The 14,414-nt window shown below is 42.5% G+C and overlaps 1 protein-coding gene across 1 annotated transcript in view; it reads right to left on the bottom strand.

Annotated features, from left to right (window-relative positions):
* Positions 1–14,414, bottom strand: part of Msrb3 (methionine sulfoxide reductase B3) — a 105,854-nt gene that overhangs the window by 17,437 nt on the left and 74,003 nt on the right. The gene's annotated exons all lie outside the window — the stretch shown is intronic.

The raw sequence follows: 14,414 nt of genomic DNA, 5'->3' as shown, positions 1-14,414 counted from the left end.
TTCTGTTTAAGAATGGGGGTTGGGTAAACTGCCCCACCCGCCTGATGGAGTTGCTTCTGCTCTCAGGCACAGCCTGGGTCTGTTCCGTCAGTGAGTCTTACCTCTGAAGAGAAAGGCTGCTGACAGACAAGGGTTTCATCTGAGGTACCCTCTGTACCTAAAAGGGACCAGAACCTCGGTAGCAGCCCCAACTCACCAACAGCCAGCCTAATGACATCTTCAGAGAACAGTATCCTAGCCGTTTTCCCGTGTAGATAACTGATGACCCGTCGCTTCAGATGTGGAGGTGAGGAAGACATAAAACTGCTCTGTCCACGCTCTAGGCTCTCACTCTCTCCCACCCTGTCATTTTGTTCTTGCCAGTCCTGAGCCCTGAGCTTCTTTGCCCTTCTGCTGGGCATCAACTGTTGTGCACACTGCGGGCTGCAGCTCTCTAAAATGGGGAATATCCACTCATACACATTTCCATCACGTCAGGGTTCCCTCCGTACCCAGAGGGCACCCCAAATGCTTCTCCTTCGCTTCTTCTCCAAACCTAGTTTTAAGGGGTTTCTTGGGAGGGAAAGAAATAAACATTCACCTCACTCTATCTACCTTGTACAAGGAACTGAACATCTTAGGAAATAAAATTGCAGCTTTTAGCCACAATATAATATTTTATATTAAGAAGGAGCAGATTTAAGGCCTCGGATTTTTTTTTTCTACCAACAGGAACTAGGTTTTCGTTTATCTTACTGACAAAAAATACTATCGTCTGCCCTGAGCTTGGTGGAAAAGCATTTGCTGAGTGTGTGAGGGAGCTCTGAGTTGATTCTCAGCACTGTAAAACAAAATGAATAAAGCAAGCTACAGTCAGTATTGTGGTAAGCAGCTTTAACTGGCAAACGTTCCGCCCTGTGGCGAAGAGCCGACTGCAGGCTAAGTGTGTAAGAGTAATCCTTGGAAAGTGTTTGTGTCGCCAGCTCCCTAAGATTCAGCATTCAGGACACTGTCACCGAGGCCGTGAGAGACGTTACTTACACCACTTTTCAAGTTTATGAGCTTTTAACGTTATCTGAGAATCTCTTGCATTCTTTCTTGCCATTGTAAATATAAGAACAAGAAACCCTCAGTGGAGGAACACGGGATTTCATTTCTGCAAACAAGAGTGGTCTCAAGACCCAGGTAAAAGACCCAGGCAGGACAAAGGATTAAAAACGAAGCTATGGTTTTGTCAAGTACCCCTCCCACAGTTCACCTAGCTCTATTAAATATGGTATTTAGAATACACACCTTTGAAGATATTTCTTTTTACTTATGTATCTATGTGTGCCCAAAGAGGGCATCGGATCACCCACAGCTGGTGTCACTGGCAGTTGTAAGCCAGCCAGTGTGGGTGCTGAGAACTGAACCCAGGCCCTCTGCAAGGGCAGCAAGTGCTTGTAACTCCTGGCCCATCTCATCAACCCTGGCCTGCCTGCCTTTCCAACTCTGTATTCTAGGATGACAGGAAAATATAGGGTCTGCTTACAGGCTTTATGGACTATTAACATGGTCCTATTTGTCTTTTTACAAGAAGGTTCTAGGGACATGTTATAAAGTAAGAGGGGTTGTGAAATGAATATTACAGAGGAGACTATACACCGAAACAGGGTCCATGATATTCTAGGACAGGTGGTTCTCAACCTTCCGAATGCTGCCACCATTTCATACAGTTTCTCATGTGGTGATGACCCCCTCCCCAACCACAAAATCATTTCCATTGCTGCTTCATAACTGTAAGTTGCTACTGTTATGAATCGTACTGTTAACATTTTGGAGATAGCGGTTTGCCAAAGGGGTTGAGGCCCACAGGTTGAGAACCAGGTGTCCAGCTGAAGGCAAAGGCACTGGGGATAGGGGAGGGGCCAGGGAGTAGTAAAAGAAAGCATCACTGACATCGGTGGCCATGGTCTCTGTGGGAAGACGAAGGAAGCAAACAGGACTTCAGCCTACATTACCACCTGGATCATAGCAGACGGGCACTTTCGGTACAGATCACAAAACCAGTCTCTCATGGAACTCCCTAGAAGGCAGAGTGTTATGCGGACTTGGAAGCAAAGACTAAGCCAGGGGTAGTCACCAGAACCTAAAAGTGTGGTGTGGGTAAGAACGCAGAGGGAGTGACCATGTAAGAGGAGGGGAAAGGGCCAGGCAGGTGGAAGACAATGAAGACACTTCAAGAGGCTGTGTCAGAACCCAAGGAGGAAATTGTAAGGTTGGAGGGCCTATGGCAATGACATCATCTCCACAAGGTCAAGTTTCTACACTGAACATGCTCACAGAGCCCAGTACTTTACTTTCAAATTGTGTCTCGTGGTTAGTAATGACTTATTTATAGGACTCACTTAAAACGGACAGTGTTATAGAGAGAGACGCGGTCATGGTATTTTCTGGATCCAAGGGAGTGGGAACAACTACTCTTTAATGGTTTGAAGTTTCCATTGTATAATATGAAAGCTATGGAGTTGGGTGGTGATGGTGGCTGTTGCACAACGCATTAATTTACTTCATGACGTGAATTACACACCTACACACACACACACACACACACACACACACGTGAACATGATAAATTTACATTTTACCATAATGAAAAATGTGTGCATGTGCATGCACACACACACGAATGTAGGCTAGAAGTCATTCTTCAGGTTCCACTCACCTTATTTTGTGAGACAGGGGCTGGCCTCAGGTTCACAGAATATTGTTGGGCCCAAGAGATCTGCCTGTTTCTACCTCCAGTGCCTGGTTTACCCAGCTATTTTACGTGTATGTGCCATCCCTACCCATGAAAGAGAACCCTCATCAGGGACAGAACCAGTGTCTGAGCCAATATTGGATTTCCCAGTCTCCACACTGGAAGAAATAGACCTTATTCTTTGGAGCAAGAAAGAGAAGAGGGAAAAGAAAAGGAGGGCTGAGGGGGGAGGGGAGGAAAAGAAACAAGGTGAGGGGTGAGCAAGGGGGAAAAGGAACGTTTGAATGTGTCTGTTACAGAACTGACCGAAGAAACATGGGAAACAGGCATTTTTTTTAAACAAATACCAATTAAGCACGAGTTATCTTTCCTATCAAAAAGAATGCATTTTCCAAACGTGCCCACTGATAATTTTAGATGTAGAATAATGTAGCCTTACCACCTGTAATCATCCCAAACGTTTGAATCTTTTTAAGGACACCATGAGCACAGACTGTTGGGAACACTGAGGTGTCCTTTGGTCAGTGTAAACATCTGGTATCTATTCTCTTTCAAGATTAATGACGGGCTCTGCTGCACGGGTTTCACACTAATTCCTGTAAGCCCTGCACAGCATTTTTAAATGGTTCCAAACACACACCATCTCTAATTGGTATGGATTTCACCCACGGTTTTTCTTACACTCTCAAGCCATATCTAACTCCTAAGCAAGACTCGACAGGGGCTGCCTTCCCTACTTCCCTCAGTGGAGGTAGCTTTTAACGCTATATTTTCCCAACTTCAATAAAATTACTGACCTTAAACAAATGGCTGGAGAAGGAGCCTTTACTTTCCGTGATCTGCACAGCCTCTCTTTTGCTACCTTAGGTCACAGTTAGTGTTTTAAAAGACACATCTTACACGTGTCAGCTGAAGACCTTCAGCATCCAGGGATGTCACCCACATCATATGCCATGGCCCACTTTTGCCACAATTTCTAAGTGCCATTGGGAGGGGGAGTAATGTCTCTAAGCTGGGCTTAAATTTACTGTGGACCTAGTAACCTTGACCCCCAAAACATCCACCTTTAGATGATCATTTCTGCTTTGCTTCCAAAAGCGCTCCAGTCCCGTGAGGCGTCCATTAGGAAGCTCTACAAGGGGTTTGCAGTTTGTTTAGATTTTTATTGGCTGTGCCAGACAGGAAGATGTCGATTTGGGCCGCTCGCTGAGTGAAGGTTATTTACTGTGCTTCACTGACCTCAGAAATTCCAGGAGAGATAAAACAGGGAGACTCAAAGGGATCAGATTCCGTTCCTAACAGCGTGCACTCTCGGCTGAAAGGAGATAATGTTCCCATCGCTCCCATCGAGTGCAGTCGTAAATGGGGACCATTCACTCCAGAGTGTCACCTGGTTGTGTCACACTGGAGCTTACATTCTCCAGCTTGGAGCCCATCAAAATCTCACAGTAATTCCCGCTCTGAATGCAGGGGCCTGGCAAAAATGCTAAAGCTACATTTGTTTTCTGAAAGGCAGCTGAGCAGTGAAATTCTTTTACTCATCTCAAATTTCTCCTGATGTTTCTTTTTAACTGGTCTCTCTAAACATGCAGCTGAGCCTTTGATCTTAACTCAATGATAGGAGCTTAAATACTTCAGGTTAAAATAAAATATCTCCTTGTTTTCATAAGCGCATATGATGCTTTATGAACAGTACCAAGTTTTCACGTGTCACAACGGACTGCGCCTATGGTTATTTGAATTTGTCTGAAAACCCACCTTGGGAAGAAAAAAAAAATTGAAACAGAACAGACCGCTCCAAAAAGCTATTCAAAATAAAAGTTTAGAATAAAATAATATTCTTAAGAGGTTTTATTTTGGCAAGACAAAATACATTTTGCTTCTGTAGCAGACACCTGGCAAAACTACCTGACGCGATTTGTCAAAATACTGAGTGTTTCCTAATCTATAAAAAACTTTAATAGTTTACATCCAAAAGGCATGAAGCAGGCCAGAAGGAAGTTTGCTTATTAAAGTTCCTGCCACGCATGCAGGGAAGCCCAAGGTTGGATTCCCAGCGCCCATGTACAAAGCCTGGTGTGGCAATGTTTGCAGTCCCAATGCATGGGTACCAACCACCTGGTCGAGCTGAACTATGGAGATCCATGTTCAGACAGACACCCAGCCTCAGAGAAACATGGACACAAGTCCACACAACACACAAACATCTACTCAGGCTCGGGGAGAAAGCTATGTCACATCAAGGCACACCCTCATAACTTTTAAAATTCTTCGAGGAATTTTTTTTCAAACATCCATTTCTCCATTATTCTGCTCTCTCTCTCTCCCTCTCTTTCTCCCCCCCTCTCTCTTTCTCTCTCTGTGTGTGTGTGTGATTCCTAAAAGTTATCTCCCTTTCTAATATACCGTATTATATTCCCTTTGACTCCTATTTGCATTTCCTCAATTTGAATATAAACTCAATGAGGGGAGATATAATTACTTTTCTGCCAAAATATTTCAAGCTCCAAAGTGGGTCCTATCATCCAATAATTCTTGATGGAATAAATGAATTTCCTATACATAATCCCATTACTCTGAAAACCTGGGATTTCAAGATAAAGCTTGGTTGAGATTTAAAATACATAAAGTATTTATACTGTGGTAGAATTAATTATAGAACTTCCACCATTTACTAATGTTTATTAACCATTCTGACACCCGAAAACAGTCTCATTCTCTTAGTTCCAAACTCTTGTCAACATTCTACTTGGCCTCTCTGATGGAGACACAACAATACCCCTCATGTCAAGATGCAGGAGTACAAGTGATCCTGGCAGTTCGAAAGTTTCGATGATTTTAATTCTGATCACTGGCAATTGGAAGCTTTAGAAGTAGAATGTATCACATGAAGACGTAACCTTCTTATGCACAGGTTTACCTACATGAGTGGAGCATGCACTATAAAATGGCACTGGACCTCCGAGACCCAAGAGTAAAATTCCATGACGATCTAACCACTCCCAGAATATACTTCACACTCTGCAGGCCGACATATCATTTTGTCAACCACGCAGTAATGCTCAAATTTACCTACTGCCCCAGGTGCAAGACATGGTCACATAGCATTAGTTGAAACCAGAAAAACCAGTGTGTGTGTGTGTGTGTGTGTGTGTGTGTGTGTGTGTGTGTGTGTAGGCAGCTTGTAAAAATCAGTTCTCTCCATCTACTATGTTGGTTCCGAGAATCAAACTCAGGTCACTAGGGTTGGCAGCAAGTCCCTTAGCTCACTGAGCCATCTCACCAGCCCTTATACATGCTCTTAAGCTACAACAACTCAAGGGATGAATAGAGGAACAGAGCAGTGAGACAGAACAGTAACCCAGAAAGAGTCACATGTGTGCATGGAATAAAGATGGTAGGTCAAGACATGCAGACTGCGATGCATATTAACAGTACACCATTAACAGTGGTGACCGTCTTAATATCACAGATATTTTTTGAGAAATCTCATTTCTCAAGCGTCTATACTCTTGTGTCACTAAATGACAGTTACGTTGTGCCATGGAACACTATATCGGTAGCATTCTATAAGAACATGAGAAGTCTCCAGTACTCTTTTAGTGTGTTAGCAAAACTTTCTGAAAGCTTTGGTCAGCACAAATATAAGACAGCATCACAGATACTGGGGATCTTTTTATGAATAAATTAGAATGCGATTAAAATGAATTTTAATTACATTTCCCATCCTGGAAAACTTCCTCACAAAGTTTTACCAAGGTCTGGTGCTATATATGTGTAAGGTTTTTAAAAACGCTATTTATTTAAGTTACCCTTAAGTTACCAAGGGCCAAGAAAATAGCTCTTTGATGTTTAACAGGTTTTTTTTATTCATTTTTATTTGCAATGTTCCTTTCACATAACTTTATACCTGCCAGTTAACCTCAGCTTTTCACTTGGCTCCTAGGCTACCCTGAGTTTCTAGCCTCTGAGACATCACAATGTCGTTACTTTTTAAACACCTTGTTAGCACACTCCCGCTGCTTTTGAAAAAGTCATACACACATTGTTTGTTAACCATGTAGAGATACATAAATGCAAATATAGCAGGCATACTGTATGTATAACTTTTTTCCTGTTTTATTTTCTTGGCTCTTTTCCCTTCCCATAGGAAACCTATGTTAATGACCTCATACTGGTTCTATTGCATATTTGTCTCTGTCCTAGCAGCCATATAAAACCATAAACATCTACACACACACATAAACATAAACACTCTATCAAAAACATACTCCACCGTGCAATCATCTCCCAAGCTGCAGCAATGACTTTGTTTCTAGTTAACATTTGGAATGTGGGAGGGAAACGGTGTGTGGGAGGAAGCCGAGAGAGAGTAATGAGGAGGTGAATACAATCACATTGCATTATATACATGTATTAACATCTTATAATGAAAGAGCTGAAGAGATGGCTCAGTGGTTAGGGGTGCTTGCTGTTCATCCAACTGACCCGAGTTTGGTTCCCAGGACCTACAGGTGTGCCTCACAACTGCCTGTAACTCCAGCTCCACAGAATACAATAGCCCCCATGGGTACCAACCTGCATATGCACACATAGAGACTCACATAAATGACGAAGATTTTAATTGTTATAATGAAACCCACCACTTTATACAATTAATAAGTGCTAATACCTCTTTCCTCTATGTTTTCAACAACCGTAGGGGTCGGTCTTTCTTTTTCTAGTAAATTACTGCCAGAAATTCAATTCATCACACTTTGCATTTCACTCACTGTCCATAAAACAGACAGTTCCTGATGTCTGCTGGCCATTGGAATTTAGGTCTTCCGGGACTTGTAGGTCCATATTCTTTGCTGACATGTAGTCCTTATAAGCATAGCTCTCACTCACCCTCATCAAAAGCACTCTACTTTGTAGCATGAAACCGGAGAGCAATGGGCTGTGTGATACCCTGCACCAACTGATTCACCCACGACACAGCCCTAAGCAATGTACTGTGTGATACCCTGCACCAACTGATTCATCCACCACACAGCCCTAAGCAATGGTCTGTGTGATACACTGCACCAACTGATTCATCCACGACACAGCCCTAAGCAATGTGCTGTGTGATACACTGCACCAACTGATTCATCCACGACACAGCCCTAAGCAATGTGCTGTGTGATACCCTGCACCAACTGATTCATCCACCCCACAGCCCTATGCCCAAAGCTTAGGAAACATCACATAAGGGAGGCAGACAGACTTTTAGAGCCAGGTGACCAGAACGCTGACCTACAGTGTCATCTGTATGTGACAGAAGCTGTAACCAGGAATTCTCAACCATGTGGTTGCCCACATAAGACCAGCACAATGACACCACCAGTTGACATGGTAATGTGGATTGGGGAAAACTTTACAAGGCCCCAGCCCTAGATGAAAAGCTACTGACAAATACTGGCTGCTGGGGGGGGGGGGCGCAGAAGAAGTCAGTGGGTTCCAGGGATTGAACTCAGGTTCTCTTGTTTTTATAATTTTATACATATGCACATGTATTGGGATCACATTCCTCTCTCCTTAATTTCTTTTCTCCCTCCCACGGAATCCTTTGTATAGTTGTACAGAGAATTTCTGTTTTAATTTGCTTTGTATTTAGCTCTGACTCCATCTCAACCTCCTTTCAGTATGGTAAAGCATCCCCATATTGTCTTGCATGTGGAAGAACTATGATCTACTTTGATCAATCCTTTATCTATTAGGTTTCTAGATGATGATGATGAAGATGAAGATGACTGGATTCACTTAGGCTCAGCACTAGTTAGTAAAATAATTTCTAAAAAGGCTTTCACAAGATGGCTGTGCACACCCAGATGAGATATGCCAGTCCCTGCTGAGGGAACAAGAAGATAAAACAATAAAACAAGAGGAGGCGTCCCGTATGAGGAACATGGTCGACTCGGGCACATGTCTGCTTCTCACTGGGAATGAGAAGGTTGGGTACACGAGTGCATACGCCAATCTTTACTTTTGGTGTTCACACATCGCCTTAAGTTAAACTCCTCCCATGGTCCACTATAACCAAAATCTCACCATTGTGGTCTATGACACTACCCTATGGCTCCTCTGTCCACTAAGGAAGAATTGGATTTGAAGAGTTCTTGCAAAGATTCCCACCACTGTTTGGGTCATGGGAGACTGAAACAGATAGTATAAAGATGGTAAGCTACACTCAGGACCATCACCGATGTGTGCTATTTCTTGATACTGGCTAGGTGATATCAAATGTCTTACATGGCTCTATAGTTATGTATATTACTGCTATATATAGTTACAATAGATATTGTACAATAGTTACATATTGCACATAATGTGTATAGGTACATAAAAGTAGATATAAATAAATCTTGTTCTGCTTTACAAGGAAATAGACCAGGGTTTAGAGACTGTCTTCAAGGCCCTGTTCCTAATGCTATAAACTGTTTCTGCATCACCTCAGAGGGTGGTCAAGCTGAGACAATCCGTGATGAAAAAATTAAAACAAAAAACAAACAAACAAACAAACAAAACCAGTAAGAAACTGCCAATATTTCCAGAAATCTGGAAATTAGATAGTCTGCCAGATCACTAGCTTTCTGTATTTTCTCTCCAATGGGCACAGAATAAGTCTTCATCTGTGCCCATGGTCCAGAAGAGTCTCTGTAAATGATGTCACACAGGAAGCAGGGATTATGGAATGCTTTTTGTTTTGTTCTGTTTTGTTTTTGTTGCTTTTATTGTTAATGGGTCTTTAAAGGCAGGTAAAATCTGTGAATCCACTGACAATAATCAGAAATATTTCAAGTCAACACAGTAAGATATCTGTGATGACTATAATGACATGAAAAAAAAAATCTTGTGAACTTCACTTTTTAACATTCAGGAATTTGACACTGTATGAACGTACAATGGTGATCAAAAAAAAAAAAAAAAAAAAAAAAAAAACCTAGCCAGAGCATCCTCAGGGTGGTGCTCACAGGGACAAGACGGAGGAAGTGATGCTTCCCAGCTGACACCAAACTTCAATTTCTTTATCGGTGTGCACAGCTCGCTCTTCTGATTCGGCCTCCCTCTCAGCAGCCATGACACACTGGTTCTGGCCCGTTATTTAAACCCTGTGCATGTGTTCCCTCCATCCCCCACCCCTTGAGAGCACACTCATTTTTCCTTACTGGTGTCCTGCACTAGGAACTGGTTCTTTGCTCAAGGCCCTAACAGTTCGGCCTGTTATAAACAGCATCTGGACGGATGTCGGGTATGTAAAGACAGGATGCACTGCCTTTCTGTATATGTGTAAATAACGAACAATTGCTACTTGACCACTGCTCTAAAAATAGTGTGCTAACACATCAACTAAAACACTAACTTGGTACATGTATTCTTTTGTGATTTTTAGCTATAAAACCCTTTTGTTGATTTGAATTTAAAACCCTGTGCTGAAAAGTGAGAAGATAGCGGTAAAAACAAACCCTATTGGCTTTATGGATATCACACACACACACACACACACACACACACACACACACACACACACACAGACACACACACACACACATACCAACTATACTGAAGTCTAATGAAAGGTTTCCTAGTAATTAAACTCTGAATAGTCTTCTTTGTTGTTGTTACTGTTGATGGTCTTCTAGCCCTTCATTTTCACATTCATCTCATGCTAGATGCCAAACAGCAGACCCAGACCCAGACGGCAGTTTCCTGGGCGCATGTGCCTCTGTCACTGCCCATCAGCACAGAGTGGCATTACTTTTCGAACCCACAAAGACATGCCCAAGCTTCCCCTAAACCAAGCGCCCACATTCCCTGAGCGTTTTACATTGGGAAGCACGAGAGTTTGGCTTTTCTACCTTCAAAAAGAAATAAAACCCGTCAATAAACATCAAAAGGGAGGAGAAAGGATACCCAGTGATTTTTTTCCCCCGTCAATTGCTAAATAGTCCAGTATATTTGCAATTCTGTCTCCTTTTCCACTGTACCAAGTGAGTTTTGCAAACCTGCCTGACAACAGGCGGGTAAGCTCGAGAGTCAAATCTGTGGATTCTCCACAGACAGACAAACAGCCCAAGTCAGCACAGACAGACCAAATGCAGGACTGGCTTCAGCACACGTGGAGGTGCTCTGCCACGAGGGGAACAGCTTAAATGTGTGAGAGAATTTCTGAAGAGAATGACAGGGCAAGGGCAACGTTGAAGAACAGGAATCAATCTGTGACCCGTTGCCCCGGGTATCCCAGACCTGCCCTAAGAATAGTCAGTCATTTAGGAAGCAAGGAGTCTAGCTGGGACTCAAAGACACTCACTGTATTCCAGCCAGACATGGGAAGTTCTTCAGGGAATAAAAGAATTCTATGACTCACAAGACAAAAATCTCCTGAATGCTCACAAAAGGAATCCAATGGGGCACTGTCACTAGGGAAAGAAGTTTGATGAATGTATGTGTCACGCAGGAAAATTTTAGGCAAAAACAGCAAATTGGAAGAAAAAAGAAAAAAACTTGGACGTGTTTTCATTTGTAACTTTTCCTTTCTGAATAAAACTACAGAAACACACTTTCCCACATGGCATGGCACTCTATGGAATGCCACATTGGAGACATCTAGGATCTCCAGCAAGATTTCATATTCATTAAAAATATGGGCAGGTGGTGAGCCATCATAAGATTGCTCCCGGGACTCAGCTTTAAGTCCTTTTGAGGATTCTTAGAATCAAATTATATACATTTTTTTTTTTTTTAAAGGAAAGAGCTACAAGTGAAGGTAGAGACTTGGGGTCAAGGCTGATACACATATAAGAGAGATCTACACATAGGCCGGAAGGGAGTCGGGGTTTTCCTAGGGAAATCCACAACAAAGAATGAGCTGACCGTTCATTGTCTCTGCTTTTAGACAAGGCTTAAACCCATAATCAACACCAAGAGAGCCACCTTGACCTCCAACTAGTCCCGGCTTTTTCTAACAATTCTAATTCAAAATTTTGTCTGTTCTATATTAAATTTCCTTCCTTCTCCTAACAGGTTGTAAAAATAGAGCAAGCAATGGAAACCCTCTGTTTAATCGTTCCCAGGGACAGACACAGTGAAATGTATAATATGTAACTATGAACTGGAAGGCAAATTACTTTTATTTAATTTCGTCTGGTGCTCAACTTCACCTCTGAAATACCAGTCGGCATCCTTCTATTTTGGTTTGCTTCTATAGTCCACTTACAACAGCAAATGTTTACATGGAAAGGACATGAGAATGCATGATGTATTTTAACTGTCAAAGTGTTGTGAACAGCGGCAGCTGGAAGAAGAAGGCTACTCCACTGTTCCCTGCAGCCTTGAGTTTCCACAAAGCAGCGGTTGCTCCCTTTCCTGTCTATATTAAAAGAGAGGCAGGAAAGGAAATTAACGTATTGCCATTTCTGGAAAACACAATACAATTTCTCTCATGTGTGGTCTCTACATTCAATGCAAAATTGAAGTTGGTTAGGGGGTGGACTGGTCACTGGGCTTGACGCTTTTTTGCTTTCTGTTTTGTTGTCTTTTAGAGGTTCTTGGGCCGTCCAGACACACAAGCCTGGAAGGCCCTCATCCAGTAAACTCTGCTTGGCCCCCACCCCCTCCTCTGCGCCTACTTTGGACATCATCCTAAACTCACCAGCATGTGCCTGTGCTGAAGGTCTAGCCTCAACAGACTAAACTCTGTAAACAAGTTGCTCCTTTTGCTGCTCCCAGACACAGTGACCATGCACTAATAAACCTGGAGAGACAGAGACATAACTGTCCTGCTGAGGCGATACCAGGCCCTAGGGGAACACTCTATGGTAAATACTGGATGGTAAGGACACACATGCAAAAATAGACTTCATTGTTTAGCACACTCAATTCAGGAAACATGGAGGGTTGGTCCAGCCTCACATCCCCCAGCCCCCTGTCTACCTCTCTAAGCATATTCTCGAACCACACTCCCATTATTCTGTTTCTCCAATGTATCGAGTGCTTGTGCTTAGAATGCCCATGCTCTGTATATAGTTCAGTTCTCACACTTTAGACCCTAGCTCAAACATCGCACTCACTCAGTGGAGATTTCCCTGAAATTCCAACCCAGATTAGTGTCTCGTCCCATGTTATGTTAGCATTCAGGTCGTTCCAGCCTTCCATAGTTATCAGCTGCCGCCATGTTTCTTTACTGGTTCCACCAACGGAGATTAGAATGTAAACTGTCCTGACTGTTTACCACAGTATCTCCTGGTCCTAAAGAAGTAAATATCTACCATGTGGATGAGCTTAAAATTCTATTAGAAGCTGAGGCCAAAACAAGGTGAACATATGCAGCCCCGCTCCCAGCCCCCCAAAATAGGAACTCGGCTGCTCCTCCAACCAAAGGACCCGTGAGGCAGTTCTCACTGAGCATCCTCACCAACTACTACCACATAGAACCAGAAGTCGGAAACAGAAGGGAGCTCGGAAAACTCGTGAACATGTAAAAAACGGCATGCCCCTAAACAACCAGGAATTTTAAAAAGGGAGCTTTTATTTTTAAAATCTAGGGCAGATGATAATGAAAACACACTCAAGCCTATGGGATACAGCAAACGCAGTTCTAAGTCAGAAGTTTCAGAAGAAACAAGCACCATATTAGAAGAGAAAGTGAAGTATGCTGGTACACACCTGTAATCTCCACGCTTGGGATTCGGTGATACAAAAAAAAAAAAACCACATTTCTTGTCTCAGTGAACCAAAAACACAAAGCAGTATGAATCCAATAAACAGACACCACCATTAAAATAGCATAAGGGTAACAGAACTGTGGGGTAGTTTTCAGTTCTCGCTGTTTCGTGACTCATCTTATGGTATATCTGTATGGTGTGCATTTCCGTGTCCTTAATGAACAGATAAACGCAACACGTATATGAAAAACAAGAAGAACAAACAAATCTATAAGGTAAGATGACAGATACCTTCAGAGCTCTTTCTCCATAATAAAGGTGAAAAGTTTAATAGAAAACTGTGTATTTGTGTACATGGAAAATCTTGTTGAGTAAAAAAAAAGAAAAGAACGCAGTGATATCATTTTACAAGAAGCACAGAGGAACTGTCATGAAATGGCAAAAGAAGGTTACTAAAAATAAAAACAAAAACAGCAAGCTCTACCAGGTAAATGTGGGGAAGCAGGGTTGGCACTAATCCTGTTGACCAAAACAATAAATAAAGTCAATTCTAAAAGCTTCAACTAGCATAAAAGGGGAAGTTTTAACAAAGAGCAATAGTTCACAATCTCATGACCTTCGGTGTCCCTTTACATATATCAGAGCTGAGAACTGAAAAAAACAATACTACACACACACACACACACACACACACACACACACACACACACACACTGGCAATCCTTGCTATAAGGGCTGTAAATGCACAGATTTCAAAACAACAAAGAAGGCAGTCAGTAAGAGGGCTCTTACCTAACATGGACAAGGTCAGAGATTTAATCCCCAGCCCCGGGAAGAAAATAAAGCCTTACTGAATCTCCCTATCCAGTTACCAACTACAACTACTTCTAGAGCAACAGGTCAACCAGGGGACTCCGAAATGGAAGAAACAACACGCTGAGGGGCGGTCTGAGAAATGTGGTATCAAAGAGAGCAGATTGCCAATCAAACTTAAAACCCCTCAGCTTTGG

This window comes from Phodopus roborovskii, unplaced genomic scaffold, assembly GCF_943737965.1.
Source record: "Phodopus roborovskii unplaced genomic scaffold, PHOROB, whole genome shotgun sequence".
Taxonomy (NCBI): domain Eukaryota; kingdom Metazoa; phylum Chordata; class Mammalia; order Rodentia; family Cricetidae; genus Phodopus; species Phodopus roborovskii.
The sequence above is the reverse complement of the archived record's forward strand: the minus strand, read 5'-3'. Positions and strand labels throughout refer to the sequence as shown.